The 15989-nt window shown below is 42.3% G+C and overlaps 2 long non-coding RNA genes and 3 other non-coding genes across 5 annotated transcripts; 1 reads left to right on the top strand and 4 right to left on the bottom strand.

The window, feature by feature from the left end:
* Positions 1-3591: 3591 nt before the first annotated feature.
* On the top strand, positions 3592-7976 carry LOC110016184. Its single transcript, XR_002291475.2, has 3 exons — positions 3592-5065; positions 5188-5556; positions 5649-7976. It is a non-coding gene; the product is annotated as an uncharacterized LOC110016184 (long non-coding RNA).
* Positions 7977-8820: 844 nt separating this feature from the next.
* Positions 8821-8984, bottom strand: LOC111948525. The gene has a single exon (XR_002874538.1). It is a non-coding gene; the product is annotated as a U1 spliceosomal RNA (small nuclear RNA).
* Positions 8985-10232: 1248 nt separating this feature from the next.
* Positions 10233-10396, bottom strand: LOC111948514. The gene has a single exon (XR_002874528.1). It is a non-coding gene; the product is annotated as a U1 spliceosomal RNA (small nuclear RNA).
* A 1458-nt stretch (positions 10397-11854) lies between these two features.
* On the bottom strand, positions 11855-15440 carry LOC111948456. Its single transcript, XR_002874473.1, has 3 exons — positions 15370-15440; positions 13528-13587; positions 11855-12965 (listed from the first exon to the last, which is right to left on the bottom strand). It is a non-coding gene; the product is annotated as an uncharacterized LOC111948456 (long non-coding RNA).
* LOC111948531 lies at positions 14095-14285 on the bottom strand. The gene has a single exon (XR_002874544.1). It is a non-coding gene; the product is annotated as a U2 spliceosomal RNA (small nuclear RNA).
* Positions 15441-15989: the final 549 nt, after the last annotated feature.

Genomic DNA, 15989 nt, shown 5'->3' with positions numbered 1-15989 from the left:
GCAATAAAACCGATGAACTAAGAGTGCTGCTCAACAAAAACAGAGACTTTTCCACTTCCTTTGTTTTACGGAGACGTGGCTCTGCGACCTTATACCGGACGTTGCACTAAAACTTCGGGGATTCCAACTGCACCGAGCGGACAGATGCACGGAGCTTTCCGGCAAAACGAAAGGAGGTGGAATATGTTTCTACATCAACAGCGGCTGGTGCAGCGATGTTCTCTGGACTTTGAGACCTTCACCATCAACTGCAAGCCGTTCTACTCCCCCCCGTGAGTTCTCCTCAGTCTTCCTCGACTGAGTTTACATCCTACCGCAGGGCGCCGTGTGCATTGCCCAGCGAGCGCTGGCTGAGTAGATTCTGAGCGTAGAACGGACAAACCCAGACGCCTTTACTTTAATAAAGCCAACCTCTCATCTGAACTCCCCAAGTATAAACAGTTCATCAAATGTCCGACCAGAGAGGGGAAGGTACTGGACCGCTGCTACACCACCATCAGCGGCGCTAATCGTGCCGTCCCCAGCGCTGCACTGGGCCTGTCCGACCACATCATGGTGCATCCGATTCCAGCCTACAGGCAGAAATTAAAGCTCTGCAAGCCGGTTGTGAGGACCTGCAAGAAATGGACCAGCGAAGCTGTGGGGGAACTTCAGGAGTGTCTGGACTGCACAGACTGGGACGTTTTCAGGTCTGCCACCAACAGCTTGGATGAGTCCACAGACACTGATGTCCTACATCAACTTCTGTGAGGACAGCGTCATTCCAACATGCACCAGGGTGAGCTACAACAACGATGACAAACCCTGGTTCAAAGCTAAGCTCAGACAGCTGTGGTCAGAGAAAGAAGCTGCATTTAGAAGTGGGGACTGAGACAAATACAAAGAGGCCAAGCACAGATTTAGCAAAGAGGTGAGAAAAGCTAAATCAGCCCATGGTGAGAGAATGAAACAGCAATTCTCAGCCAAAAACTCTGCTTCTGTCTGGAAAGGGGCTCAAGACAATTACCAACTACAAGCCCAGAGCCCCCCCACTCTGACCGACCTGCATCTGGCCAACGACCTGAATACACTTTACTGCCGCTTTGAGCTGACAGCAGGCAGTCCTAACACCTCCCCCCGCAGCCATTGTCCAGCAACAATCCTCCCCCCCCCCCCCGCAACCCCACCTGACCCATTTACACAGCTTCACACCTCAGCGTCCCCCTCCCCCATCTCTCCCCTCTCCATCAAAGAGGGAGATGTAAACAGACTCTTTAAACGCCTGAACCCCCGCAAAGCTGGGGGCCGGACTCCCCCTCCACCCTGAAACACTGAGCCAACCAGCTGTCTCCAGTGTTCAGACATTTTCAACACTTCACTGGAGTCCTGTCATGCGTCAGCCTGCTTCAAGTCCTCAGTCATCATCCCTGTCCCCAAAAAGACCAGAATCACAGGACTGAATGACTACAGCCCCGTTGCCCTGACCTCTGTAGTTATGAAGTCCTTTGAGCGCCTCGTCCTCTCCTACTTCAAAGACATTACAGACCCCCTCCTGGACCCCCTGCAATTTGCCTACAGAGCCAACAGATCGGTAGACGATGCTGTAAACATGGCCCTCAACTTCATCCTCCAGGATCCTACACCAGGATCCCGTTTGTAGACTTCAGCTCTGCCTTCAACACAATAGTTCCATTGTGCAGCGCTAACAACCTGAAGCTCAATGCTCTGAAGACAGTGGAGATGACAGTGGATTACAGGAAGGACCCAGCCCCCCTCCCCCCTGTCATCCTCTGACACCCCGGTGACCTCTGTGGAGTCCTTCCGCTTCCTGGGCACCATCATCAGCCAGGACCTCAAGTGGGAGCAGAACATCAGCTCCATCATTAAGAAGGCTCAGCAGTGGATGTACTTCTTGAGGCAGCTGAAGAAGTTTCACCGCCCTGTAAAGATGCTGGTAAACTTCTACACCCCCCCCCCCCAACCAAAAGACTATCGCTGCCACTTACAGGCCCCACCAACCCACTTCACTCCACTGTATATAGTCTGTTGATAACTTATTTTTAACTTATCCTTAACTGCACTATTCAAATACAATGTCATGTTGTATGCTTTGTAGTACTGCTATCATGGCATGCTGTATTTTATACCGTTTATACTGTTATACTGCACTTTTTTTCTTATCTGAGATGCACCACCTGCCAACACCAAGTCAAATTCCTCGTTCTGTAAAGTGCGGTCTACAAAACCTGGCAATAAAGCTATTCTGATTCTGACATCTATAATATGGTTAAGATCCCATGAAATATATTCGTCAAAACATTCGTGAAGTTGGAAGACTTCTCATTCATCGCAAAGAGTATACAATATACAATCTTGAGGATGATGTTAGGCCAGAAAACTTTCATGTACTCATTCAAGCTCTAAAGAAAGTGTCTAGGTTTGTTGAAGAAAATAAATAAAAAATAAACATTTCTACAAATATCCAAGCCTTGCTTTAAAGTTGGGTCACTCATAAGCCACGGTTACATGGGCAAAATATCTCGATCTGATCAATGGTCGGATTAAAATTCAACCGTGCACATGGAATCAGAAAACCTTTTTCCCGATTAGAACAAACGTTCACATGGGCCACACTCTCGGTCGGAATAAATCATTTGGGGATGCACAGTAGTGTTAAAAAATCCCGGAAGAGGACATGAGTCCCTTTGTAAACAAACAGCTGCCACAGACATTTATGCAGCAGCTCGGTAATATACGAGACGATCTTCCAAACGTGCTTTTTATTAATGTCATGAATATTATGAAACGCCTGTTCGCTCATCGTTTTATTTTTAATCCGTGTGGTCAGTGCTTTTTTTGTGGAAGAACGGAGCTGGAAGAAGCCAGTGTTAGGACAGGCTAACACACGGGCTAACATTAGCCTTGTTTGATGGACACAAATTCCAGGACCATGCGGGAAAAGCTGGACTCTGCATCTTGGCTGCACGTAAATGTGTGGGAATAACAGCCTCTATTTTGTCGGGACACAACTGGAAACACAAATCTACGTGATTGTTTGAACAGTTTCTTAGCACCAAGAGGCATTTCTGCTCTGAAAAGCACACACACACCCCCAAAGCCGCTGTGTGTGCTGGCGGTCCGAGCTCTGCTCGGACACACACGGTTCTCCTGAGTCCGGCAGCCGCTAACCCAGAGCGGCAGGACGGATCGAAGTCCATCCAAGTCTCCCAGACATAACAAAACAACAAAACGCACACGTAACAAAGCACCCTCCCCTCCCCTCAAACCCACATTAATAAATCCGGCTGCCCTTATCAGACTCTGAGACACGGTTCACTCGGTCCACCAGCACCCGAAACCGGACGCAGAGCTCGGGTGCTGGGTCACGAAGCACTCCTCCCCCGCATCCCCCTCGTGAGGGGTGAAAGAGAAGCAGAGAGCCAGCGGGGCAAGAGCGGAGCAGCGCTTTTCACGGGGCGTCCGCAGAGCAGCTGGTCGGTCCCGTATGCGCTCCAAAGTTTTCCCTCAGCGAAACACCGTCTACTCTATGCGTGACGTAAACAAGAGTAGATCTGACACACGATCGGAATGAACCGTTTACATGAACAACGATCAGATCAACAACCGGTATAACCCACCTATCTCGATCGGAAAGAAATTTTGATCCGAACGAGTCTGATCGTGGAACAGTATTCCGAACGGAATGTTTACATGACGCATTTTCCTTCCGATCAGGTGTTCTTTCCCATTACTTTTGCCCATGTAAACGCAGCTATCGTCAGGGTTTTAGTTTCTTTACTTTTGTTTTCTGGTTGTCTTTTGTTTATTCATGTTTTGAGTTTACTTCCCGTTTTATTTTGTAGGGTTTCCTGTGTTGTGTCGTGTCTTCAAGTTTTACTTTTGCTCCCCATCTGCCCTCATTATTTCCACCTGTGTCTCGTCAGTCCTGTATGTATTTAAGTCGTGTCTTTCCCTTCCTCCTGTGCCTTTCCATAGTATTAGGTTAATGTTCCTCTGTTTCCAGTATGTCAAATATTTCAAGTTTTTCCTGCTCAGCAGTGGATTTTGGTTTTTGTTTAATGTTAAGGTTCTGCCTCCTCCTCCTCTCTGCACCTGGGTGCTTCCCACATTCCCCCATGTGACATTGAATAAAAATATTGGACATCATACTCTGCAGATCTCTCGCCTGCAGATGTATAGGACCAGAGGGCGCGCTGTGCCCAACGTAGAGAAACAATCAAATCAGCATTTTCACGCTCCTCAAGGACGAGGTAAGTGACTTGCGTGTTAATACTTGCTTCATCAAAACTGGCCTTTGCTTTAGTTTTCTTTATTCAAGCATTTCCTATTCTTAATTTGTTTTCATTGTTGTCCGAGCTGCCATTCGCACACACATTTTACACTGTTGTGCAAAAAAGGAATGGTCGCTTCCACTTAGGCTTCATTGTACTAGCATGCATTTTCCGACATTGTGCGTCGTGCTTTTGTTTTTCTTCTTCAAATTAAACGTTTTCAATGTTCAAATTTCTCAGACTATGTTGCAGGTCCATGTGCACGTATGTGCAAGCATGGTACATAAACATATGTGCACGCACACGCACGCATGCATGTGCACATGCATGCAAGTACATGCATGCTTTTAAAGGCCTAGATGAGGATTTTGACAGATATTTATATTGCTTTGACATTTCAGGGTGGAACTGCATTTTGCAAACCAATTGCAAAGATTTTGCAAAGATACTTGAATTAAACACACTTTGAAGTCTTGCCAGCACCCTGTGTAACCACCATGGATGGCAACCCAGGTCACAAACTCAAACACCACAGCACATCGCCAGCAGGCCGTTCTTGTGGCTTCAAAAGAGCCCCACATGAATCGGGAGAACAAGAAGGTCTTCCCTCCACCTCCACCAGAGCTGCTCCATCAGTTCACCGCCCTGGACCATGCAGAAAACCCGCTGCAAGATGAAAGGATCTCTTGCCTATCGCATCAGCAGTGTCTGGGAAGGCTGGTGTTGCCTTTTGGGCATTTTAAAAACGCCCCTTTCCACTGGCTTGTAGCCAATGATATTTGATACCTGAAATTGTAAGTATTTAACATAAAAAACGACCTTTTATGTACTACACAACCTAACGCATGCAATGTTAAATATGAATGACAAAAATATGTCTGCATTATACTAAACTGATCAAAATATCCACCTGCAGCCTAGTTGACAAGCACAGAGCTGAGGTGATTAACCCGACTCGAAAGGAGACATAGGAAACCACCGGATCAAAGACTACCTGGCAGAGTATGCAGAGAGCTTCCCTCAAGTCTCCGTTCTCCTCGAGGCCAACATAGGCAGGTGCATCTATGGCCAGAAAGGATTTGAAGATCACACCTTTCAGGAGATGTGGGAACTCTACCAGCAGTATGGAGCCCAAAAGGACAGGCCAGACAAATTCAGCTCAAAGGAGAGGGAGATGATACAGAAAGCTAACAGCTCGGTGAGAAGATGGTTAAACCCACCGCTGACCCACATCACCAGCATGCAGATGAAAAGGTTCAGAAAATACATCACAGAAAAGGAACAAGTAAGTGTTGTGGCCAAAAAGCTAAGAACCTACTTTATTAGCACATTGTAATGTTTCACGACTGAAATAAAACATTTCCTTTCCTACTGTAGCAACAGCTGAAAATGGGCAATCCACCTTCAATGTCTGCTGCTGCTGATGGCTGCATGTCAGGCTGTGGAAGGCAAGAGACTAACCGAGTTAATGAAAAATAAGTACACGTCTTTCTTGATCCCAAAATTTTTACTTATTAGATTTAGTGACGTCTCAGGAGTCCGCAAGTGCAAGCAAAGGCAGTAGTCGGCCTACTGAGATGGTTTAAAAAGAATCCCAGCCCACAAAAAAGTCAAAGCAGAAGTCAGCCCGCCGGGTCAGGTCATCCTCATTTTCCCCCCGGAAAGAGATGACTGCCTCATCTGCATCTCTATCCCAGCCTCAGATTTCCTCATCTGCCCCCTTTCATCCAAAGAGGACCTCCCCATCTGCATCCTCCCAACCTAGGGGTCAGTAAGAGGCCCATGTTGTCTGAATCTACTGCACAGCACTCAGCATCTTTCCTTCAGACCAGTGCGTTGGCCTCCACATTATTCGCGTGGAATTGCCTCAGAGGGACTCACCTGTAAGTTAGTAAATATGACTAAATCTCTTACATTTAATTGAAATTACATACGTTCTGTATATAATTTGCGATGCAGGTGGAGTTAGAGGGTTGGGTGCGTCTGTGGGAAGACCCCAACGGCATCCTGCCTGATAATATTAACTGGCTGAAGGAGGACACAGAGAGAGGACTGTTCACAGACGTTCAGATATATAAAGACACTTCTGGCCATCTGAAGAGGAGCGGTTGATGAAATCAGACCAGATGTGGTTTAACCCTACGGAGCCTCCTGGTTTCATCAGCAGTTATCTTCACACCTCTTTTTTTGCAGCCGTGTCTGGTGTCCTGTTTGGAGGTAAAGTGTCATCTGGGTGTTACGTGTGACGGTGCAGGGAGAGATGTGCACCTCTACAAGTCTGGCTACCATAATCAGGTACGACTCACCCTTTTTTCTTTTTTAGCAGAAGTGTTCAGGACAGAAGATCTAATACTAGTGTATTTTAACAGCTTTCCAATACAGCTTAAGTTTTGTTCCGTTTAGCTGGTAAATATAGCCTCAGAGATGAACACATCACACGTTCCTCAGCTTTGCTTCACCGTTTCTAAACTCTGCAGGTACGGCACATATGTGACGTGTCCAGCTGGTACACAATGCTGACTGAGGTTTTGTGCTGTGGACAGTATATCCAATACTAGTTTATTTTAAAAGGAAGCTTCATTGTCCTTTACTTTTATTATTGCAAAGTAAGTTCTACAAACGAGTCACTTCTTAAAGCTCTTTTTAAACATTGTAATTCTCAGTGCAACACAATCGATAAAGGATGTCGTCCTGCTTTAGCTGCCCATCAAAAAAACAGAACATTTGTTTTTTAATTCAAATTGGATTTCCAATACAGCTTAAGTTTTGTTCCGTTTAGCTGGTAAATATAGCCTCAGAGATGAACACATCACACGTTGCTCAGCTTTGCTTTACTGTTTCTCATCTCTGCAGGCAGGTGACGTGTCCAGCTGGTACACAATGCTGACTGAGGTTTTGTGCTGTGGACAGAAATAAAGAGGGTGGCACAGTGGGGCGCTGGCTTGCATGGGATCATGCAATTCTGTCCCAGCTCAGTGAGGCAAATCAAGCCATGTTTCCTGCTGTTTTCACCTGCAAGTGAGTGTTACCAGCAGCATCCAGCTCCAAAGATCCTGTACATTGATCGGGGGTGTTGTCCTGCACAAGGCCCAACAGCAGTGGAGACTTTGTTCAAGCCTTGGGTTGACCGTGGGATGGTGGTTTCTCTTGACATTGTCCACTGAATCCATGCATCGACGCAGCCATCTGGATGGACAGCCACTCCAAATGTGCTGCATTCAAGTCAGCACTAGCTGGGGCTGTTCTGGCCTACAACAGAGACCACCTGGATCTGCTAATAAAGGATGTCAGGGCTAAGGGGGAAGCCCTTAAGTCTTTATCAGATGATTGACAAAACTGACCAAGCTCTGCCACTCTAGTGGACAAAGTAACTAACTACATTTTTCAATGAAAGACAGAAATCCTCCAAGAATCCATCATTTGATCAATATTGGTAAAAGACGTCAATTGGCTTTATGTCTTCAAGAGCTTTGACATTGTAAAGCTGTGTGTCACAAAGATTGATGCCATCCTCACCGACTGTGTTCCTAAGAGATTGTCAGCAGAAGCTGAGATGAATTGAAGCAGAAGAAAGAGAGAACCACGTTCACAAGGGAACAGAGTTTAACCATTGGAATCAAAAACACACCATTCTATAGCAGTGTTTTTCAACCTTTTCTGAGCCACGGCACACTTTAACCTTAAAAAAAAAAATCCCGCGGCACACCAGCATCCCAAAAAGAAAAAAAACAGTCTGTATTGATCTACAGCCCCTCCACAATCTCACATGCATTTGAGATAATTGTGTCAGAAAAAGCTGGAAACTGCAGCTGTTTTTTTCTAAAAGATGCAATAAAAGTTAAGTTAGAAGATTTAAAAACAGTTTGATGTGTGTTCGTTGGTTTCAAGACGTTTAACAACAGATCTCCTTGTGCGCTGTCACTCTCACAACCCAATGCATCATGGGAGATGTAGTGCATCAAACGGCCGAAGATCGCTTTTCGGAGCTTCATTGTTTTATTCACTTGTTCCACGGTCTGATACCGGATTCTGTGGAAAGCTACCCCGCTAAAGACGAGCTTTAGATGGTATTTTTGTTAGAACTGAGCGACTTTACGAGCTAAATCGGGACAAGGAAGTGAAGACTTTAACCACTTCTGATTGGTCAGGCTGATGACATGTGATTAAGCCCCCCCAGAATGATTTTGGAGACAGTTAAAGGGACGGGACTTTTCCAAAATACAGCCGAAGGTGCAGCTGAATCGCGGTACGGTCATTCTTATCAAAAAGTCTTTAATAAAATAAACGCAGAGAAAAAGTATTTTACGATCTTTTATATTCCTAACTCCTCAGTGTTTTATCAGGGCCTGTTTGGATGAACAGAGAGCTGAAATCCTGGAGATGGGAAATGTTTTTAGATCAGTTAATGAGGGCAATTTTCCACAGCACACTTGACCATCTCTCACGGCACAGCACACTGGTCAAGTAACACTGTTCTATAGGATGTTTAAAGCAAAGATTTCTATGTTACTATGGTGTCATAGAAGACATTTTTCTTTGAACAAATAATCAGGGGAGAGCGCGAACGCAGTCCCCCACTACCAGAAATTATGCAGTCGAGATTCCCACATTTGGGGAATTCGCAGGGGTCAGCACAACCGGAGTGCAATGGCTGAGCCTCACCCTGGGTGAACCACCTTCATGATCATGGTATCTCCCCTGCCAGGTAAGTATGAGTTGTTCACATCACGTTCTCACAAGTCTTTCACATAGACACTGTTTACCTTTAAGGTATTCACACACCCCTCACACTGACTGAGCTACACACTGCAGGACTGACATTCAACACTGTGCTACACAAAAAGACATCTACAAACCATAAACTAAATATCTTTAACATTGATCAGCAGAAAGAAAACACCCATGATGCACTGCTGGGACTGAACAACCAAAAGCTAACCGATGACCACTGAGTTTCAGTCATTTACTGTCCTTTAGGCGATTCTCACAGAGCTAAAAGAGACAAGTCGGAATTTGACAAGAACTATCAAACGTTTGATTCATTGTATGTTGATTAAAAACAACACAAATAAAACTAAAATTAACAAAAAAACATACATATCAACGTTTTTCTCTGCTAACACTTCCTGTTTCCTTACTTCCTGCTAACTAGAAAATCAAAGGCTTCATGCTGCCCCCTACTGGTCTGGCATGTTAACTACACTGCTGTTTAAAGTGGCACACCAAAGCTTTAAATGAAACCAAGTATTCCAAAAAACTGAAATCTGTTGGGATGAATTAAAGTGTTCAACTTTTCATTAAAATAAAAAATATATAGCGTGTGTGGTTGATACCACTGACCAAGGTCTGCTTCTCTCTAGTGGACAAAGTAACTAACTACATTTTCAATGAAAGACCGAAATCCTCCAGTAATTCTGAAAATGGTCCAAGATGACCATGTCAGAAAGGAAGACATCTGACACACTGTTATTGGAAACTAGGGTTGTGTCTGAATTCCCTCTCTAACTGCACTATAAAGGGGCTCCGCCATTTTTTTCAGCAAGTCCAAATTTACAATACCAATATCCACTGACCTGGAAACTTCAGACCTCTGAGAAAACCTAGTGTATGTTGACACTTACATAGAATGTCATTCCTGACTGATATACAAGAAAGATTTTATGCAATCCATTATTTGATCAATATTGGTAAAAGACGTCAATTGGCTTTATGTCTTCAAGAGCTTTGACATTGTAAAGCTGTGTGTCACAAAGATTGATGCCATCCTCACCGACTGTGTTCCTAAGATATTGTCAGGAGAAGCTGACATGAATTGAAGCAGAAGGAAGGGAGAACCACATTCACAAGAGAACAGAGTTTAACCACTGGAATCAAAGCCACATGTCATTCTATAGGATATTTATGGCATCAGTTGTATGTTACTATGGTGTCATAGAAGACATTTTTCTTTGAACAAATAATCAGGGGAGAGCGCGAACGCAGTCCCCCACTACCAGAAATTATGCAGTCGAGATTCCCACATTTGGGGAATTCGCAGGGGTCAGCACAACCGGAGTGCAATGGCTGAGCCTCACCCTGGGTGAACCACCTTCATGATCATGGTATCTCCCCTGCCAGGTAAGTATGAGTTGTTCACATCACGTTCTCACAAGTCTTTCCCATAGACACTGTTTATCATTAAGGTATTCACACACCCCTCACACTGACTGAGCTACACACTTCAGGACTGACATTCAACACTGTGCTACACAAAAAGACATCTGCAAACCATAAACTAATATCTTTAACATTGATCAGCAGAAGAAAAATACCCATGATGCACTGCTGGGACTGAACAACAATAGCTAACTGATGACCACTAAGTTTAATTGATTTACTGTCCTATAGGCAATAAATGGAAAAGAAAAGAGAGTTTGACAAAAATCCTAAATGGTCTGAGTCATAATATGTTGATAAAAACAAAACAACTACATCCAAAATCAATAGAAAGATGGTAAAAATACGTTTTTCTCTGCCAACACTTAACCACTTCCTGTTCCTTTGTTTCCTGCTGATTAGAACATCCAAGTTCTGCTGCTGCCCCCTACTGGTCTGGAATGTGAACTACAAATGTAAACGGTGATCAAAATGTTTTATCCTCAAAGCTCAAAACAAACCCAAGTTTTCCCAACAAGTAAATTCTGGCATGTTTCCTGATTGTTTATCCCTTCTGCATATCTCCTCGGGGTTTGCCACAATGAGTGAACTTTGACTGATCCTTTCGATGGCAGATCTGAGAATGAGGAAAAACAGAACTGTCCATTGGCGCCCTCTAGTGGACAACAGAACTAACATCATTTTACTGTGAATCAAAAACTGGACGTCTATGGACTGACATTTATGCCACCACGAGCCATATTTCTCCACTGCAGAATCCGTTGATAGTTACTTCACTTCAGATTTTCTGGAGAATATCACAAGTATCCGAGTTGTTACTGATTACAGCCCCAGTACCCACTAGAATCCCATAGATTCTATTGAGAAATAAACAGCTATTAGTCATTCTACTGTCAGACTAACCTTTTTTAAACATGTTCTTGATCATATAAAAAAAAAAAAAAAAAGACATTTTCTGTACTGCAAGTTGGACTTCCAACAAGCACACTTGTTGTGAGAGCGTTTGCCACAGAAATGGTGACCCAGGCCGACTCAAAACAATCACTGCTTAATGACTTCATTTAGTTGGAACTAGAAGAAAGTCATTTTTCAGTCAGAGCTGGAGGATAAACCCGCTAGACCCACAGCAGCAACAGAAAGTTTAATAAAAAGGGTTGATTTGGAGACAGCGCTGTTCCATAGCATGATGCTACGACGCTTTGCTAACCAGCTGTTTCGTGTGTCGCCTATAAGTAAGCTCGGCCCGTTTTCAGTCGGACAATATTTTCACAAATCTAAATTAATTAATGTTTCCCACTGAGATGAAAGCACAAGGAGCCACAACACTAGTGCCGATTTATCGCAATAATTCATTTGGCAATTCTTGTACTGATTGAAAATGCTGTCAGGATATTTATTAAATTATTTATTTTAAATGTTTCTATTCTTTATGAGCGTGATGTTTCCTTTGATCTTTTGTCCATTTTCCACAACCTTGAATAGACTTTTCCGTCTGTCAAACAGAGTTAAGATAAGTGAGATGATGGAAACAGATTCACTTTGATGCAGACTCCTTTCCATTTTTTTTCCTTTAAATCCAGTAAAGCCAATAAATTATATTAACGGATGACAACTGACAACTATGTTTTTATTAGGAAACAGCTGTTAGTTTGTCTGGAATGATAAGCGGTGAGTTTAAGCCCCGGCCCCACCTCTCTACCAGTTCGTTGTTTTCCCCCGTGTGCAATCCCCCCCAGCGTGTTCTACACAGACAGCGAAACATACTGTCATCGTAGCAGCAAGGTGACAGAATAGTAGGGGTGCCCCAATGCAAATTGAATTAATTTTACCTGGAAGTTGGTGGTAATATGGGAAATTGGGGGGAGGCTTTTTTTTGGGCGTTCAAGCGTCTCCTACGAGATTTCCACTGACCGCCTTTCCAGAAAAACTTTCCATCCCATAACAGACTCTGGTCAGCGTTCACACGCCCCCTCCGCACGTTCACGATGCTCTCTTCTTCCTGCTCGCACTACCTGATGGTGTTAAAGGCACCACGACACTCTTAGAACAGGAGTTATTTTTAAAAAACACAGAGAGCCGCAGCACAAGCATGAAAGAGTGTGGATCCGGAGCCGCCGGTTGCCGACCCCCAGTCTAAACCATCTGAACTAAGAGAAGAAATTCTGAGAATTTGAAATCATGTTTTGTTTTTAAATGGAACTGATCGAACAGTTTAGAATTCTGTTTCGTTTTTGTTCTCGATTGAAACTTGAAAGCTTTTACTTTAATTTTCTGTTTAGTTTGTAAGATAAATGCCTTTCCTTCGTTATTTGAAAAACCAGTTGCAGCATGTTCCTTCATGTTTCTTCAGTTCCCTGAGGTTTCAGTGAAGAGCTCTGTTAAGTGCAGCTTAGCAACCTTTTTAGAAAACACTCACCAGGAAAAGATGAATTTAGATGGATGGCAGCAGACTCACACCGTGCATCATCATCAGGATGTCCGTTGATTCCTGTTCGTCTCTGGACTGTGATCAGACGTTTCACCTTCAAGCTTGGGGTTCTTCAAAACATCTCAGGAAGAAAATAAAAACAAAAAAGGTTTAATTATAAACTCAGTTTTATTATTTTAAAATGCAAGATGTTTTCAAAAGATTACATCATACTTTTTCTCATCTGTGCAAATTACTTCAGTTATGAAATTCCTTACCCTTTTTGTTAAACTGTAAGAATTGCTACTTTATAGGATTTATGTTTCTATTTATTAACAAAATGCTTACCCTAAATATGTCTGTGGTATTCGTTTTTAATACAAAAACAAGGAACTTCTCAATCTTGAAAACATTCAATTAATGGCTTGAAAGAATCCTATGAACAAACTAAAGTAATCAAGATCCAAAGAATAGAGGATTTATCTTTCTGTTAGCAGCTGGACACACTAACCAATCACACCAGAGACAACTTGGCTTCATGCTAATAAACCTATGAGACTTGTGTAATTCTGTAACAATTTATCTGATCATATTGTAAAATGAATAAAATTTTTTATTGTCCTTTACTTTACTTTTTGAATTTAAATTGTTTTTAGGATTGAAAAAAAATAAGTAGGGAAACTGGATCATTACATTGGCCGGGAATCATGTGGCAAGGTGAGAACTCCACTGAACCACCAAAGCTTGAGTGCCCTAGAAAGAAAAAAGGAAAAGAATTAAGAAAAGGAAAAATCTAAAGGGGAGCGCGTTCTCCATTTAATCAGCAATCTTCAATCATCTCAAAAGTATACCACTCATTGAGTGATGAAGGAAAAGTGCTTTTCCTATTGATTTGTCCAGTAATGCAACCCTATTGTTTTTATAACTGTTAGATCATATCAAACACACAATACCTAGCATTCTATAAAAAAAAAAAATCAACAGGGTATTGTTGGGAATAACACCTGGAATGTTTACATTTAAATACATTAAATAAAAGTCAATCTTTAATAATAATACTCAAAGCTGATCCTCAAGAAGCTTACACAAATATTAACAACATACAAACATTTAACCTTTCAGATTAGCATCATTACTGTGCAACACCTACTCAAATACACTAATCGACAATTGCACATCATAATTAACCCCGTAGGCATATCAACCACTAAAAGTCTGTGAGGATGGGACTTGCACATTTTTTATCTTTGACAGAGAAGGGGGGGGTGCACCGTTCCTGGAGATACTGCAATACCAGGTCGATGCGTGGAGTGGACGGAGCAAGCCCCTATTCCATCTCCCTGTTCCAAAAATCAATTTAATATATGGTCCCCGGGTAGGGGACGTATCAGATATTAAACTGATAAGAACAGATACTACACTTGATCTTAGCCAAAAGGCCGAGAAGCGATACCGACCACTAGGCAGAGGAAACCAAGTCATTCTGCTTTCTACAAAGCTAACTCAAGGTTATACAATGTCCAAATAAACGTTCAAACAACATTTATATAAGTTAAAGCGATAAATAACATTAATCGTGTAACAGGAATTGATCGGTAAGCGGTAAATTTTGAAAAAACTAAAGACGATAAAGAAGCCTTCGTGTTGCTTCCGGGACACGTGGTAGGATCTTGTCCTATTAGAAGACGTGAAGCAACAACTACATAAAACAACCGTTTGAAGAACATCATTATATGGATTCATACCATGTATTTAACTCTTACCTCAACCGAATTTTCCTGTGTAAATTAACTAGACAAAAATCAATGCTTTCCGTTAAAATAATCTAATTTCGATACTGACTCGTAACAAACTGAAGGCCCACAGCGCCCTCTAGCGAAAAGAAGTGGAAATACACACCCCCAGTCTTTCCTAAACACGCAGTTTGAAATTCACCCGCAAAAGACCAATTTACGTGGGCTGTATTTAAAGAAAAATAACCTACAATTTTAAATGTATGTTATTGTTGAGGAAAACCTAAATCTCGACAATAACTTGTTACAGTAAATTTTAACTTGAAAAATATAACTAGTAAATATTAGAGTACAGTTTGAAAAAGTACACCCAAAACCCTTTTGTTCTACTTTTTAACAACTATATCTTCATACAGGCCACCACATAATGCCTCACGACGTCTGCTGCATGTCGGTAAATCTCTATGATAAATATCCAGAAAAACCATACAAAATGCGGTATCATTTGAAATTAATATGTTGGCAAAAAAATACACTATGTTGCAACTTGCAAAGCAAACCCCCAAATAATTTCAAAGTTAAAATTGTGTTTTGAAACTTTTCGACGAGAAATAGTTGCTAATTACTGCCTACTAGCTTAATTAGACCGAGATACATGTGTGTTAGCCTCTTTGGCAAGTACGTTGTTGAGCCCGAGACATAACATATTCGGTTTTTATTTATTTATTACTGCTTCACACAATTAATACCCCAAACATTACACAAAAATAAGAACGTTTGGAAGAAAAAAGACGTAATTTACCCAATTTACCGTCGACGTCTTCTGCTGAGGAAAAGTAAAAATCCACGCGACTCGAGACGAGCCTATTCAGGTGCACATGCGCAGATTTCAAACACGTGACCCTAAAGTAGCTAGCTTCACCTATTACCAATTAACAGAAAAATTACAATTCAAGATAGGAAAAGTGTTGTTTTATTCCTGCAAGTATTTTTGTCTTGAAAACTAGATTTTCGTTAAAACAGTTTTTTTTTTCAGCCTGAAAATGTAAAAACACAGAAAGAAAATATCTGAGTTTCACTTTTAGCTTCCCAAACACGGATCTACAGTAAACGGGAAAAAATGGCGATAATTATTAAAAATAACTTTATAGGAAGCTGCTCTGAGAAGCACGTGAAAATATTCCTGTATGGCATTAATTGGCACCGTCTAGTGTAAAATTGATCTAATTGCTGGGTAAAATCCACATCTTTATCTTTCTTAACTAGTTAAAACCTTACAGTCAATGCATTTTTTAACCCTTGTGCTATCTTAAATGGTCCCACCCTTACATTGACGTGTTCTCCCTACCATGACAAAGGTGGATGAAGGTGGAAAGATTTCATGTAATCCATGGACACCAGTGAAGATCACAAATCATTGAA

Source organism: Oryzias latipes, chromosome 13 (assembly GCF_002234675.1).
Source record: "Oryzias latipes chromosome 13, ASM223467v1".
Classification (NCBI taxonomy): domain Eukaryota; kingdom Metazoa; phylum Chordata; class Actinopteri; order Beloniformes; family Adrianichthyidae; genus Oryzias; species Oryzias latipes.
This window is presented reverse-complemented; position numbering and strand designations above follow the sequence as displayed.